This window comes from Panulirus ornatus, chromosome 7, assembly GCF_036320965.1.
Source record: "Panulirus ornatus isolate Po-2019 chromosome 7, ASM3632096v1, whole genome shotgun sequence".
NCBI lineage: Eukaryota > Metazoa > Arthropoda > Malacostraca > Decapoda > Palinuridae > Panulirus > Panulirus ornatus.
In genome coordinates, this window is record NC_092230.1 from 17,845,241 (window position 1) to 17,861,200 (window position 15,960).

At 47.8% G+C, this 15,960-nt stretch overlaps 1 protein-coding gene across 1 annotated transcript in view; it reads left to right on the forward strand.

The window, feature by feature from the left end:
- Positions 1 to 15,960, forward strand: part of LOC139749436 (uncharacterized) — a 1,258,504-nt gene that overhangs the window by 468,902 nt on the left and 773,642 nt on the right. The gene's annotated exons all lie outside the window — the stretch shown is intronic.

Here is a 15,960-nt window from a genome sequence, read left to right on the forward strand (position 1 = left end):
TTAGCGATGTGTATGTGTACTGGTGGCACGCGCAGTGTAACTGTAGAGCATCGTGAGTGTCTTATCATGTATCCCGACTTGTGTATCTATGTATATGTCTTTACAATGTTAGATATACATTTGCATGCGTCGTGATATGGATGTCTGTGTACCGCAGTATGCTGGCATTCTCGTAAAGGGTAAAGGATGTTCGTGTGTAGGCATGTGTAATGAGGTAGGTGTTTCTGTGTACTGCAGAATGTAGATGTGTGTACTTGGGTAAGGATGCCTTTGCATTCCAGTATATAGACTAATGCGTTGCGAAGTATGTTCGTGTAAATGCCTGTGTATCACGATATGTACGTATGTGTGTGTGTGTGTGTGTGTGTGTGTGTGTGTGTGTGTGTGTATGTGTGTGTGTGTGTGTGTTGAGAGGGCCGCAGCACAAGCAGCAACACTGCTGGGTCACACCCACGACACCTCCACTCACACAGTGGCAGCTGGCGGCCCTACAGCAAAACCTTATCCCTTATCCACGTGAGTTCGAAGTGTGAGACAAAGGATACTGATTTCATATTGTGGCTCATATCATACGAGGGAAAATGTCTCCCGTGGCTTGCAGTAATAAAGATGGGTCATGATCTATATCGTATTAGTGAAGATGTATAGATATATTAGGTAATGATCTATACCGATTTGAATATCAGGGTTTGTGGAATATTGAAAATATTGTTGGTGAGTACACGTGTATATGTCCGGGTTTGGTTGAGTCGTGACTTGGCCGTGTGGGATGTGGGGAGATTGTGTTTCTTTGGATGTGGGGAGATTGTTTCTTTGGGTCACCTTACACTCGAGGTACAGTTTATAAGACTGAGTGAGTGAAATACAGTCACAGTCATCAACGAATCTTCAAGAAAGATAAAAAGAAAAAAGAAGTTCTTTAAGATTGTTGACAACGGAACATAAAATCCAAGGCTGGAATTCGTATTTGTAGCTGGAGGGGGATAGTGTGTGGGGGCTACCTTGCAGGGAGGTGGGTGGGGGTGGGAGGGAATTGAGCCAAAATGCCCTCATTTCCTCCAACCAGAGGCCCTCCGCCCGCTCCCCATCCTGCACCGCTGCCCCTCACCCCAGATCTCTCACTGTAGATCCGTCTCTCTCTCTCTCTCTCTCTCTCTCTCTCTCTCTCTCTCTCTCTCTCTCTCTCTCTCTCTCTCTCTCTCTCTCTCTCTCTCTCTCTCTCTCTCTCTCTCCTCTCTCTCTCTCTCTCTCTCTCTCTCTCTCTCTCTCTCTCTCTCTCTCTCTCTCTCTCTCTCTCTCTCTCTCTCTCTCTCTCTCTCTCTCTCTCTCTCTCTCTCTCTCTCTCTCTCTCTCATACCCGTCACGTCACTCTAACCTCCCACTCTGTCTAGTCTTTCCCTTATCCACTATTTTTCCACTCGTAAGATCTCCCCAACCATACGTCCTCCCCAACCATACGTCCTCAACAACCATACGTCCCCCCCAACCATACGTCCTCCCCAACCATACGTCCTCCCCAACCATACGTCCTCCCCAACCATACGTCCTCCCCAACCATACGTCCTCCCCAACCATACGTCCTCAACAAGCATACGTCCTCAACAACCATACCTTCTCCAAACGATACGTTCTCCCAACCGCGATTTTTCCCCCAACCTTTGGTTCCCCCTAACCATACGGCATCTCAGCAGTACATCCTCCCACTCACATATTCTCCCCGAACATACATCCCAAGCAGACGTTTCTATCCTTCTCAACTATACGTTCTCCCAACCTTACTTCCTCCCCAGACACAAACATAAGTCCTCCCCAAATACGCGGTCTCTCCAATCTTACATACTCCCCACCCTTATCTCCCCCCCGTACGTCCTCCTCAACCCTACGTGTCACATATTGATAAAGACACTGTTTTCATAAGCCCTGAACGCGTGCTACGGTCCGCCTGTGTAACAAGGACGGGTCTAGCAGCCCGTTGGTGGTGCCTCGAACATTCTTGTAGTCTGCTCGTAGAGAGATCTTGTCTCCTGCTCGTGCTGGTTACACACACACACACACACACACACACACACACACACACACACACACACACACACACACACACACACACACACCCTCCCCAACACTCCCTCCCACCCCACAACTCCCCTTTAACGCCCTTCCTGTAATCTTTCCCACCAACTTCTGCCCGTCCCATCAAACTCCCCTTGGTTAACCTCCCAACCTCCCAAATCCTTGGCTCCCCTCCTCCTCTCTCCCCACCCTTCTCTCCCCTCCTCCCTCTGCTCACGGGAGCATCAATCACGCCCGACCATTGATATGCAAAGTGGGATCGCTCTAGGGGCCAAACCTGGCCAGATGGCCAAGGTAGCCGCGCTGGGCTGGCCTAATTACCCTCCCACCGCCTCCAAACTTCCCTGGCCACTCCTCCGTTTTTGCCTCCAGCCAGCAACAGCACAAGAAAGTTGGACACTTATTACCACACCTGGGCGTATATTGTGTGGTGGTGATGGTAGGGTGCTGGGGTGTGGTGATGGATGTGGTGGTGGTGTTCATGGTGGTGAAAGTATAGGATGCAGCGCTGGTGGTAATGGTGGTGCTCATGGTGGGATGTAGTGATGATGGTAGTGGTGAGGTTGAGGTGTATTGACGGTTGACGTAGTGATGATGATGACTGGGTGTAAAATACGTTGGTGTTGGTGTTGTCTAAAGGCTGGTGTAGGTATGCAGGTTGAGGCCATTATGGCAAAACTGTTATCACATCAGTTTACTTCAGTCTCTGTATGTGTTTACCTAAAGTGCTTTACACGAGAGAGGGTCCCTGTGCACACCTGTAGTCTCTAGCTGTCAAGTACAATGCACCGAGACCACACTCAATGATCCACAGATATGCCCCACAAGCTACTCTATAGTTTACCTTGATGGCCTCATATGCCCTTACTCGGCCCACTAACAGCAAGTAGCCACATCGCTCTTGTTCGTTCATCCCGACCCGACACCAGTGTTCAGACCCCGATAACCCAGAAACCTCCTTCACTCCGCTTTTCCATTTCTTCGTCTATCTCCCCGTCTCCCATCCTCCCTCGTCCTCCGACTTACAGATCCATTTTTGTCAGGTTCCTCCTTAATCATCCTAACCATATACCCGAACCACATCAGCACCAACTGGTCCTCCCTCTCAGTCAAGGCTGCTCACTGCCACACTTCCCCCTGACCCTTACATCTTTACGTGATCAGTCCGCTTCACTCCACATATCCTCCTTGCGCATTCTGTATCTACCACATTCACTCTCTTGCTTTCCTTTGCTTGCAGACCTAAGACTCGAATTCACACAACGCTAGCAGGACCACTGCATTATTTTCCTTCACTCGCTCCTCAGATCCCTAATGCACTCTGTGACGCGACATCAGCCTCCAAGGCTCTATCCACTGCATTGCTCATTCTCAGGTGCCAAACGAAGTACACTTCCTCCAGGTCCTCTTCATTTAAACTCACACTCAAGCCCATCCTATCTCAGTCCCTTGATGCACTTCATTACCTTACTTTTGTTCAAACTTACCATCAACTTTCCTCTTTCACACACACTCTCCCAAACTCTCTCATCAGTTTCTGGAGTTCCTCTCTGGAGTCAGCCACCAGAGCCTTGTCATCTGCATACAGCAACTGATTCATTTCAAATGCCTAATTCTTCCCCCCACCACATCCCAAAGTATCTTTCATAACCACCTCTTGCTTCAGAATCCTTGCGTTTACCTACCTCATCGTCTCATCCATGGATAGATTAAACAGCCATGGTGCCATCACACATGCTTGAAGCAGATTCATCTTCACCTGGAACGACTCATCGTCTCCCCTCCTACGCACACACATGCTTTAATCCCTTCATAAGAATTCCTCACTTTATTAAGTAATTTCTATCTACCCCATAATCAGTATCACTTTCAGTAACTCATCTCTTTAAACTTTATCATACACTTCCGCCAGATCCATACATGTAACCATCTTTCTCCAAGCACCTCTCCCACACTTTCCTTAAAAGAATGGTCTGGTCTACGCGCCCTTACCTTCCTAGACGCCGAACTGTTCCTCACCAATCATTCGCTCTATGCACAGCACCATCCTCTTATTCACCATTCTTGCATACACATTACCAAGTATACTCAGTAGACTTATACCTCTCTCATTTAGGCATTAGCATTTGTTCACTTTATCTATGTGCACAGACAATGAGCATGTAGTGATGCAGTGTGCTATTATTCAAGCACCTCAAGATATATCGAACACCTTGTCCAACGAAAAAACATAATCATTATCTCCTTTCCTAAGAAACTCATCAACAGTCCCATCTACAAGACTCTCACTTGGCATTTTACCTTGTCTCAAACACACCACATCTGTCTCCCTATCATCTTGAGCATCACACAGTCCTTCACAATACAGAGCCCATCACTTCCTCACATCCTCATCTATCACCACTTCCGGTATGTTCTCACCAGCTTAGACCATGTTGGTCCTGTTGTTCTCCTCGCTCTATTCATTATCTTCTCTGATGCTCATCGAGTCTCCCTCTCCTTACCTCTCATTTGCCTTCTTTTCAGCCACTGTACCAGTCTTGGGACCTTCTCTCCGTCTGACCTTCATACTCTCCCTGCAGATACCGTCCATACACCTCCCTCATCTGTTCCACTGACGATTTAATTTCCTCACTTGCCAATTCTTACTATTCCTCAAACGTCCACATGACACCTTGCGAGTAGTACGAATTCCGCTTCTACACTGCTTCCCTAAATGTCTCTACCTCACTAGTTTCACTCGCCTCTCAACGTACACCATTCCCTCACATCCTCTCCTCCAGTTGTCTCCTCGCAGCCTTCACCAAGCTCGTTCGTTTTCACCACTTCCCTCACACAGTAAGTCATCATCTCGTTTTCAAAATCCACCATCAAGTTTTTACACGAGCCTCCCACAAGAAGTGATTAAGCATTCTACCTGCTGCGCATATCTCAGCTCTTCTCACACCATATATTCCTGACCACCATCCTTTTTTTTTTTTTCTGTGCACACAACTTGAAATGTCCCCATTTTCATTTAAACCAGGGACTTCATTCCCCCCACTCCCTCTCCCCATTATACCATCAACATCCCATAACCCATCCTTGTATTCGGATCCTCTCCTGCCATAACTTAATTCCATGCATCAAAGCTGCCAAAGCACACAGACTCAACTTGCCCCAGATTGCGTTCCTCTCTTCTTCACTCCTCTCATACCTTGATGCATAAAGAGATATAATCACCTGGTTTTCATACCCGTCTATCATTATGACTGGGGATGTGACGAAAATAGAATAAGTTGCAGGATAACTTGAAGGATAACTTGATACCAGCTTTCCGGTAGTTTTCAAAGTTCCACACACCAGATAACTAACTCACCAGAATACTGAAAAGTAAAAATATTGAAATACATTTGCCATCAATAACTGCTTAAACTAGAGAGTATTATACTGCTAAACTTGCTGCATATTAGTGAGTACTTACTGAAAACATGCATCGTCTTCTAAAGTCTTTTGAGAAGGTGACCAAGCAAGCAAGTACCGATTGGGAAGTGATTAGCTATTCCGTTGCTGCAGTGGCTACTGCACAGTTTCGTCTTTCAAGATGAGAGGAAGCGAGGGTGAAAAATATAGACAAGTTAAGAGAGACATCTAGAAACAAATGGTTCCATAGTGTTGGTAGCGCGGGCAACGAAGAAACGAAACGTTTTGTTATCCCTGCTGCTGCAGATCCCACATCTAAAACTAGTTTGTTCAAAGATGAAACAACAGTTTAAATTAGGCATTTGAAGAACTCGCTTCAGGTGACTACCATTCTAAGAAAAAAGGTAAATAGGGAAACTTGGATCCAGTCAAGACCAGAGGAACCAGCATTCATACGAAGACATTTTGGAATGGCTTAAGATGAGTGACAAAGGTTCCTGATTTCCAGATACTGGTAATAGCAACGTGACGTAGGATGGCACTGAAGCAAGGCTTTCGTCCCCTCCAGGTGAAGTAGCGAGTACGAGTAATAAAGACAGAAAAGAAAATAATTTCGTAAGTCGAACAGGAGCTGGAACCTGACCCCTGCCACTGCTGCTACTGAGATCAGACCCAGCAGAGCTCCTGTGGTTAAAACATTGTTGACGAGTTTATATAGAACTTTGATCATCTATCTTGAGATACTCGACACAGGTCGCGGTTCAGTAACTCATAAAAGAACCTGATCAGTAGTGATTGGATAATCTGCACACATAATGCAATGAGGTGACACCTGATAGTGAGGAAAAATACCCTTTTAGAATGAAAACTAATGGCATTTATTAAGAGTCAGCCGTGCAAAGGAAAACTCTAACTCACCCACACTCGTACATAAGTAATGAGCTGTGTTGGTGTGTTCTTTTATTGTTACTGGGAACAATGTTTTTGGAATCCAATCACATACTTCGAATGACATCATCACATTGTACCGTCTTTAAGTAGAGACTGACTGACATCCTACTGTCATTTCTTGTCTGTAAGATCGTAAGTTACGTGAATTTTCCATCTGAATTGGTTCTTTTCTCTTCGTTGAACGTAATTTTATTGACGTGTGAATTAGAATTGTCTTATATTTTTCGCAACTTTTAATTCTCTAAACAAGAAGATTTGATGTAGGAACTCTCTGCTGGGAATACATTGGAATCTAATGCTGTTCTGATCTGTGAATTTCCCCGATTACGGATTCCGATTTTTCCGGTTGGGTTATCCGAATTTTTAATGTGTTGTACTTAGTCTATATTAACATTTACCAGAGCAAAAATTTTAAACCGATTACTCACTTTGCTCATCTCCGCTTCCGTCAAGTATAATGATAACTATTGTACAATTTGGCGATTCCACAGAAAATGAAGTACAGGAGTTTGGTCGATGGCTGCGTGCTGTCAAGTGGGTGGCATTAAATCCAAAGCGCGAGAAATAGCAGGAATAAATGAGATGGTCAGGGATCTTTTCCACCTGGAACTTAACCTCCGGAAACTCATGTGGCAATCTGGCGGCAATGTGAACTACTCGAACATATTTGGATTATGGACGTGCAGTTTGCACATCTTCCACATATGTTGAAGAAAATGGTTCGATCATATAGATTATAAATTTCTCATCTCACCGAAGATCATTTTTTTTTTATATATATATTTGCTCTCTGCAACATATGCTTGAGAAATTTATCTGGAATAAGACCATCACTTTTCAATATATCCCAATTAACAAGAAATAAAGATAATGTATAAACTGCAAGATAACACATAAGCCAAACTAACACAAATTAAATGAAATCATCAGAGCTTCAAAATTACAAAATTAGATATTTGGAAGTTACGAAAATGAAAATGATTTATCAGTCATTATCATCACTCAAGCATAATGCTTTGCTTCGTTATGTACCCGGAATTGAGGTAAATCCTCAACACATCACAACGTAATTCATATCAGTCCGCACGGACAGTTGTTACCACCCTTACAGAGATGGCTTCTGAGAGATGGATAAGCTGGGCAGCTGCCGGATATACTCAGCATCCCTCAGTCTACCACCATATAAACCTTAGGTGTCGTTCCTTAACCTCGCTGGAAGACACATGGCTCTACCCTCTCCTCTCACGAAGCGTAGACTCTACTTCTGAACTACTCTATCTACCCCTGTATCTTGTAACTTTACATCGCTTGGATCTACAGTGTCTATCATTCTCTCGTTAAACATGGCACCTGATCTCACTCAAGCACACTCAGACGCCTTAGCCTGATTATTAAAAAGTGATAATACATGAAGGGAAGGCGTGCAATCCCGCTTTGCCCAACCCTGTTCGATGCCTTCAACGACAGACTTGTCATTCTTCTCTGTTCTGAGGGAAGATCACCTCATCATATACGTGAGTTTCTTTCGTGTTAATTTCATTATTTTCTATCTGAAGGAATAACTGGTACAAATGTTTATAGCATTATTTATCCTCAACTTTAACAAGAATTTTGATGATTCCATTTGTAAACGTTTTTATCGTGTTTATGTAAGCTGGTCTTCCTACTTGTTATTGTATTCTTCCCGACGTATGACTACGTGTCTTTACTTAGCCTAGCCCCCGGTCTGTGGTGGTGTATGTGCCTTATTACGTGTGCTCACTCTACTAGTGTGTGAGCCACAGTGATGTCCTTGCTTTAATGATGGCAGCGCGTGTGTCTCCCATCTTTAAGTCTGTGTGATGTATTGGTTCCTGGTTCTTGGTTTGTACCCTGTGTTGAGTGTCGTATCTGCGTATGTTCGCTGTGTTGGTCTGCTCTCATGGTTAGCATCTTCAAATTATAAACTGTCTAGATTTGCCCTAGTCACTCGGGCGAAGTATAGTGGGGGGAAGTGTATAAGAATCACAACAAATGGGCTTAAATGAGGAGAAGTCGCTGACGTTAGCTAGACCAGACGTCAGCGCGGTGGAAAATGTCTCGCTCGTTTTCGCGTCGGATGTTCGTGTTGGCTGCTTAGTTGGTGACGAAATGACTTTCCTCGACGAATGGTGCCAGTCTGGACTTGCGTCTCGCGGCTCCAGGTCCACAATTTGATGAGGGGAAAGTGACGTTCGTAACTGTGTCCACGGATGGCGTGTGGGACGTGCCTCAACATCGTCGTTGTGGTCATTGTCTTCGCGAGGAAGATGGTCTTTGTGAGGTTCTTGACTTCGTTATGGTGTTTGATGTGCAGCTCTTTCTTGTGTAAATTGTCTGTGGTATTCGCGCATGCGCCTCGAACCTGAGTAAATATAGATCGTTCAGCTGACTGTCAATCGTTGGTAAGGATGTCTGACGAAAGTACCCGTCGACTTTTATCTCGAAGGATCTCGCAGGCTTGAGGAATGAAGTAGAGAATCCGATTTTTAGGAGTCTTGTAAGAACGTCACAAACAACCCCTCCTCCTCCTCCTCCTCCCTGTCTATGTGTGGGTCTCATACTCAACCTCAGCTCTGCCTCCTTGGAGGTCAAACCTGCCAATAAGTAATCATGCTTCAGCGATGGTCATATTGTCCTTGAAGGTGTGAGACAGTGTCGAGTAATGTCTATAACCTGATCATGCTGCACCACCATTGAAAGAAATGATTGCTTCATTTCCATCACTCTCTGTGTTCACTCCAATGATGTCTTCATGTGGTGCTGGTAGTCGCCCTCCATTGCAATCACTGTTTTCAACGACTCCGAACTGTACTTTTACTGTGATTTTACGACGGCAGAAGATGGCTTTTAACGTGCACTGTGGCTGGAGTCAGCTGCCATGCGTCCCTTTTGATCACTGGTGTGGTGACTCTTTGCTTTAAGAGAGAAGGAGAGAGTTGTACACTCATGTTGCGCCGTCTCTTAGCCTTGTATATATATATCATGTATTTACTCCTCTGTATGTAGGCATACATACACACCCCAGCCTGAGCCAGGTACCCATCTATCAATCAGCATCGAGGGGAAGATGAACACCAGGGTTGGGTGTGGGCCGACTGCCATGCCTAGGATTCGAACATATGCGCGTTCTACCCTGGGCTGGTCTCTGGACTCATGGTCAGTAACGCTGACCCCTGGAAGACGGAGGCCAGTGTGTGTGTGTGTGTGTGTGTGTGTGTGTGTGTGTGTGTGTGTGTGTACTACTCATTATCTAATATCACCATGAAACCACCGAGAAGCTGATAACTTATCAAAAATACGACTTGTTGGGCAGTGCGCACCCACTATGCGCAGCCCGTGGTCATGCGCACTTGTTTTGAAGTCATTTATTTCGCAGTTCAGATGTTTTGCTCGACACCGGGCTCTGAGAATGGCGAGTCATGGTGTACAGCCGGCCATAATGTACAGCCGGTCATAATGTACAGCCGACCATAATGTACAGCCGGCCATGATGTACAGCCGGCCGTGATGTACAGCCGGCCATAATGTACAGCCGGCCGCAATGTACAGCCGGCTGTGATGTACAGCCGACCATAATGTACAGCCGACCATGATGTACAGCCGGCCATAATGTACAGCCGGCCATAATGTACAGCCGGCCGTGATGTACAGCCGGCCATAATGTACAGCCGGCCGTGATGTACAGCCGGCCATAATGTACAGCCGGCCGCAATGTACGGCCGGCCGTGATGTACAGCCGACCGCAATGTACAGCCGGCCGTGATGTACAGCCGACCGCAATGTACAGTCGGCCATAACGTACAGCCGGCCATGATGTACAGCCGGCCATAACGTACAGCTGGCCGTAGTGTACAGCCGGCCATGATGTACAGCCGGCCATATGAGAATGAGTGTGAGCGCTCCTCACAGACTGTTATGAAAGGTTCTTGGTGGACTGTACCCGCCAGGAACCACTGTACCTCGTCAGACCAACACGCTGGAAAAAGATACGGAAAGTGTAATTAACATACATAAATATCTACACACACACACACACACACACACACACACACACACACACACACACACACACACATTCGCTCTCTCTCTCTCTCTCTCTCTCTCTCTCTCTCTCTCTCTCTCTCTCTCTCTCTCTCTCTCCATCTTACGCGAACTCTTGACGCGTCTTTCACGTGACTCTTTAACCCTGACTATTCTTTCCCTGTGGTGAGCGCTAGGCGCTTGTTTCATCATGGCAAAAGTTTCGGCATGCGTCAAAAACTCCAAGGGATGGGACTTTCTGAGTGTGAGACTCTCTCGCCCATACTGTACAAATTGGTGATTACAAGCAGGTTGTTATAGATACAAACAAGCACACACTCACAAAACACATAGAGTGAGTCTGGGTGTCACAACCATTAAGTCGAACGTGCAATCATTCCACTCTTGGTGGTGTGAACCTTCGCCTGAAATATAAGTTCAGAGAATGATAGAAATTGCATAAAAAAAGAAATTGAGAATGATTGCCACGTTTTCCCTAGTCAGACCCGGCGAGAGTTCGAGTGTTTCAAAGACCTGCTTTCAATCTAGAAACCTTATTTCTTTTACATGTGGCCGATGGATCTCCGCTCCGTGAAGTAATCCTTCTTTAGAACCAAAGGAGCAAAACAATATTCGCCTCCTGCCACAAAAGCTTTGTACGTCAGATCCTGTGATTTGATTTTCATCTGGGTTGTGTTATAACTCATCTTTCCGGAAATTTGATTACCTTTGGAGTTCTGCCAAGGTCTGGGTTGTCATCACGGTGAGGGGGAGAGAGGGAGAGGGAGAGAGATAGATAGATAGATAGATAGATAGATAGATAGAGAGAGAGAGAGAGAGAGAGAGAGAGAGAGAGAGAGAGAGAGAGAGAGAGAGAGAGAGAGAGAGAGAGAGAGAGAGAGAGAGAGAGAGTCTACCGCGCTGGTGGACGTCGCGCCAGAATTCTTCGGAGGTGCGCACCTGCCTCGCACCAGACCTCATCTTGCCTCCTCCAGCCCCAGGGTGTAGAGGGCGGGAACATGAGATGGCGCTCCTCCCCTTCATGTACGAGGTGTCGCACCTTCCACCATCTGACTCAGGGGTAACGAGGCACTTTTCCTCCCCCCTCCCCCTAGCGACGGTGAAATCGCTGGTCTTTGTCACTCATCAGACGTCAGGGGTCTGTGTGTCAGTGGGGAGCCCCGTTAGCTGGCCTGGTTGTCTCCTCATCAAGTCAGCATCCTGTAGCCTGGCTTGACATCATGTCTGGTCGAAGATGAGACGCAGTCGCTCCTGAAGGGCGGGCATCACTTTGATGCCTCTCCTCTGCCTGTCAATTCCCTCTCGAGGTGCGTAGGTTCCTTCCCTCCTGGGACCTGGGCGGAGCTGGTGCGTCCCCAGCTAGCAGTAGATACGCGCCCACAGTGGACCGAGAGAAAGCGAGTGCAAAGGTCAGTCGAAACCCACGGGAGACAGGGAGAGTTAAGAGGATTGGCGGATGAGGATAAGGTAGCCCACAAGAGAGGATGTGAGACTCGGCCAACGCGAGAGAGTGGACTGAGGTGGCCAACACGAGAGGAAGGGTGAGGTGGCCAACACGAGAGGAAGGGTGAGGTGGCCAACACGAGAGGAAGGGTGAGGTGGCCAGCACGAGAGGAAGGGTGAGGTGGCCCGCAAGAGAAGGGTGAGGTGGCCCACAGGAGGGAGTGCGGTGGCCGACACAAGACGGGCGGGATAGCCCATACGATTGAAGTGGAAGTAAGTTTTGGGGAGGGGAAGCGGCAAGTGGACTCAGGCAGGGCAAGAAGGGAAGGGTGATGGTCGGGTCAGTCAGACTGGGGAAGGGTTGTGCTGGGGCCAGTCGTCCACTGTGGTAGCCCCTCATGGTAGGGAACACCCCTGTGGTTGGTCCAGCCACACACAACGGGGATTAGTGTATAATTGCGTGTGTTTTGGGGGGGGCCGAGAGCGTGGCGCATATGTCCTTAAGGTCGGCGTGCGTGGGTCTACCCTCGAGACACTCGACTCAGCAGCCGTCAATATCGCGTCAACAACCTTGGCCTGCCTGCCCACCCACACGCAATCATCCACTACCCTGAAGGATGCCAGCCAGCCACTTATTGATTGGGATGCCCTCCAGCCTTCCAGAAGCCTGGAAAATGTCTGGAAATAAAGGTGTGAGGGGAAGATAGAGCCAGTCGGCAAATCCCTCTCTGAGGCAGAGCGTTTGTGGCAAATCTGACAAGATTCTTGCCACAGTATACTGGCACGGGTGTGATCAGTGTACTGGCACGGGTGTGATCAGTGTACTGGCACGGGTGTGATCAGTATACTGGCACGGATGTGATCAGTGTACTGGCACGGATGTGATCAGTGTACTGGCACGGGTGTGATCAGTGTACTGGCGCGGGTGTGATCAGTGTACTGGCACGGGTGTGATCAGTGTACTGGCACGGGTGTGATCAGTATACTGGCACGGATGTGATCAGTGTACTGGCACGGGTGTGATCAGTGTACTGGCACGGGTGTGATCAGTGTACTGGCACGGGTGTGATCAGTATACTGGCACGGATGTGATCAGTGTACTGGCACGGATGTGATCAGTGTACTGGCACGGGTGTGATCAGTGTACTGGCGCGGGTGTGATCAGTGTACTGGCACGGGTGTGATCAGTGTACTGGCACGGGTGTGATCAGTGTACTGGCGCGGGTGTGATCAGTGTACTGGCACGGGTGTGATCAGTGTACTGGCACGGGTGTGATCAGTGTACTGGCACAGGTGTGATCAGTGTACTGGCACGGGTGTGATCAGTGTACTGGCACGGGTGTGATCAGTGTACTGGCACGGGTGTGATCAGTGTACTGGCGCGGGTGTGATCAGTGTACTGGCACGGGTGTGATCAGTGTACTGGCACGTGTGTGATCAGTGTACTGGCACGGATGTGATCAGTGTACTGGCACGGATGTGATCAGTGTACTGGCACGGGTGTGATCAGTGTACTGGCACGGGTGTGATCAGTGTACTGGCACGGGTGTGATCAGTGTACTGGCGCGGATGTGATCAGTGTACTGGCACGGGTGTGATCAGTGTACTGGCACGGGTGTGATCAGTGTACTGGCACGGATGTGATCAGTGTACTGGCACGGATGTGATCAGTGTACTGGCACGGGTGTGATCAGTGTACTGGCACGGGTGTGATCAGTGCACTGGCACGGATGTGATCAGTGTACTGGCACGGGTGTGATCAGTGTACTGGCACGGATGTGATCAGTGTACTGGCACGGGTGTGATCAGTGTACTGGCACGGATGTGATCAGTGTACTGGCACGGGTGTGATCAGTGTACTGGCACGGATGTGATCAGTGTACTGGCGCGGGTGTGATCAGTGTACTGGCACGGGTGTGATCAGTGTACTGGCACGGGTGTGATCAGTGTACTGGCACGGGTGTGATCAGTGTACTGGCACGGATGTGATCAGTGTACTGGCACGGGTGTGATCAGTGTACTGGCGCGGGTGTGATCAGTGTACTGGCACGGATGTGATCAGTGTACTGGCACGGGTGTGATCAGTGTACTGGCACGGGTGTGATCAGTGTACTGGCACGGATGTGATCAGTGTACTGGCACGGATGTGATCAGTGTACTGGCACGGGTGTGATCAGTGTACTGGCGCGGGTGTGATCAGTGTACTGGCACGGGTGTGATCAGTGTACTGGCACGGGTGTGATCAGTGTACTGGCACTGGTGTGATCAGTGTCCTGGCACGGATGTGATCAGTGTACTGGCACGTGTGTGATCAGTGTACTGGCACGGATGTGATCAGTGTACTGGCACGGGTGTGATCAGTGTACTGGCACGGGTGTGATCAGTATACTGGCACGGATGTGATCAGTGTACTGGCGCGGGTGTGATCAGTGTACTGGCACGGATGTGATCAGTGTACTGGCACGTGTGTGATCAGTGTACTGGCACGGGTGTGATCAGTGTACTGGCACGGATGTGATCAGTGTACTGGCACGGATGTGATCAGTGTACTGGCACGGATGTGATCAGTGTCCTGGCACGTGTGTGATCAGTGTACTGGCACGGGTGTGATCAGTGTACTGGCACGGGTGTGATCAGTATACTGGCACGGATGTGATCAGTGTACTGGCGCGGGTGTGATCAGTGTACTGGCACGGATGTGATCAGTGTACTGGCACGTGTGTGATCAGTGTACTGGCACGGGTGTGATCAGTGTACTGGCACGGATGTGATCAGTGTACTGGCACGGATGTGATCAGTGTACTGGCACGGGTGTGATCAGTGTACTGGCACGGGTGTGATCAGTATACTGGCACGGATGTGATCAGTGTACTGGCGCGGGTGTGATCAGTGTACTGGCACGGATGTGATCAGTGTACTGGCACGTGTGTGATCAGTGTACTGGCACGGGTGTGATCAGTGTACTGGCACGGATGTGATCAGTGTACTGGCACGGATGTGATCAGTGTACTGGCACGGGTGTGATCAGTGTACTGGCACGGATGTGATCAGTGTACTGGCACGGATGTGATCAGTGTACTGGCACGGATGTGATCAGTGTACTGGCACGGATGTGATCAGTGTACTGGCAGGAAGAACACCTCCGCCCAAAATTCACTGAACACCATTGGTGGCATCTGGCAGACGTCGTAAACATATAGTAATCGTAGTGTTCATTCACGTGTTACCAAAGCATATGTAAGAAGAGTCAGTGGTTCATTGCTGCTGAACGCTGTATGTGTATTCACACACACAACACTTCAGTTACGACTTGGTCAACATTCAGGTAATCAATTCGAAACCTCTATAAACAGCTGCATTGATAATGACGTGTGGCATGTACTGAAGCACATGTGTAATGCTTTGAAAATTAATATCAGACACACATAACTACAAGAATAGCGGATGACACAATGTGACAGTTTTCGTGAGGGAATGCGACATTACTTGTGAAACTCTGTCATAAAAAATGATCTATCTACTATCTAGCCATAGCCGGACGCTATATGAAATATAGCATGTATCTATCCCTCTATTGTGTGTTAATTCCGTTTGTAAAAAAAGAAAAAAAAGAAGGTAACGCTGGACACGTGACTGATTATTTGCTTAAATATGTAGAACACGAGGAGGCAGACGATCTCGGGTGGTGACCGGTGAGGAAGACAGAGGCGTGAGCGGTGTTGTGACCAGGGTAGGGAGGAAGACACGACCAAATCCAACAGGGAACGAATACTGTGGTGATGTATGAGACACACACACACACACACACACTCGATGTATCCTTACACACAGTATGAGCCAGCCTACCTGAGTCACAGTGGTCTGGTGTAGTAAAAGGAAAATTACAATTATACGTCAATAAAATAGACCGTCATAATTATGAAAGTAATGTAGTTACTTGTATGTTCATAATGTGTTTGCTGACATGTATAACATCTCGTAATGACGGTGAATGAGTGGACTATATTACTGTTTGTATTTACTTAGATCCAA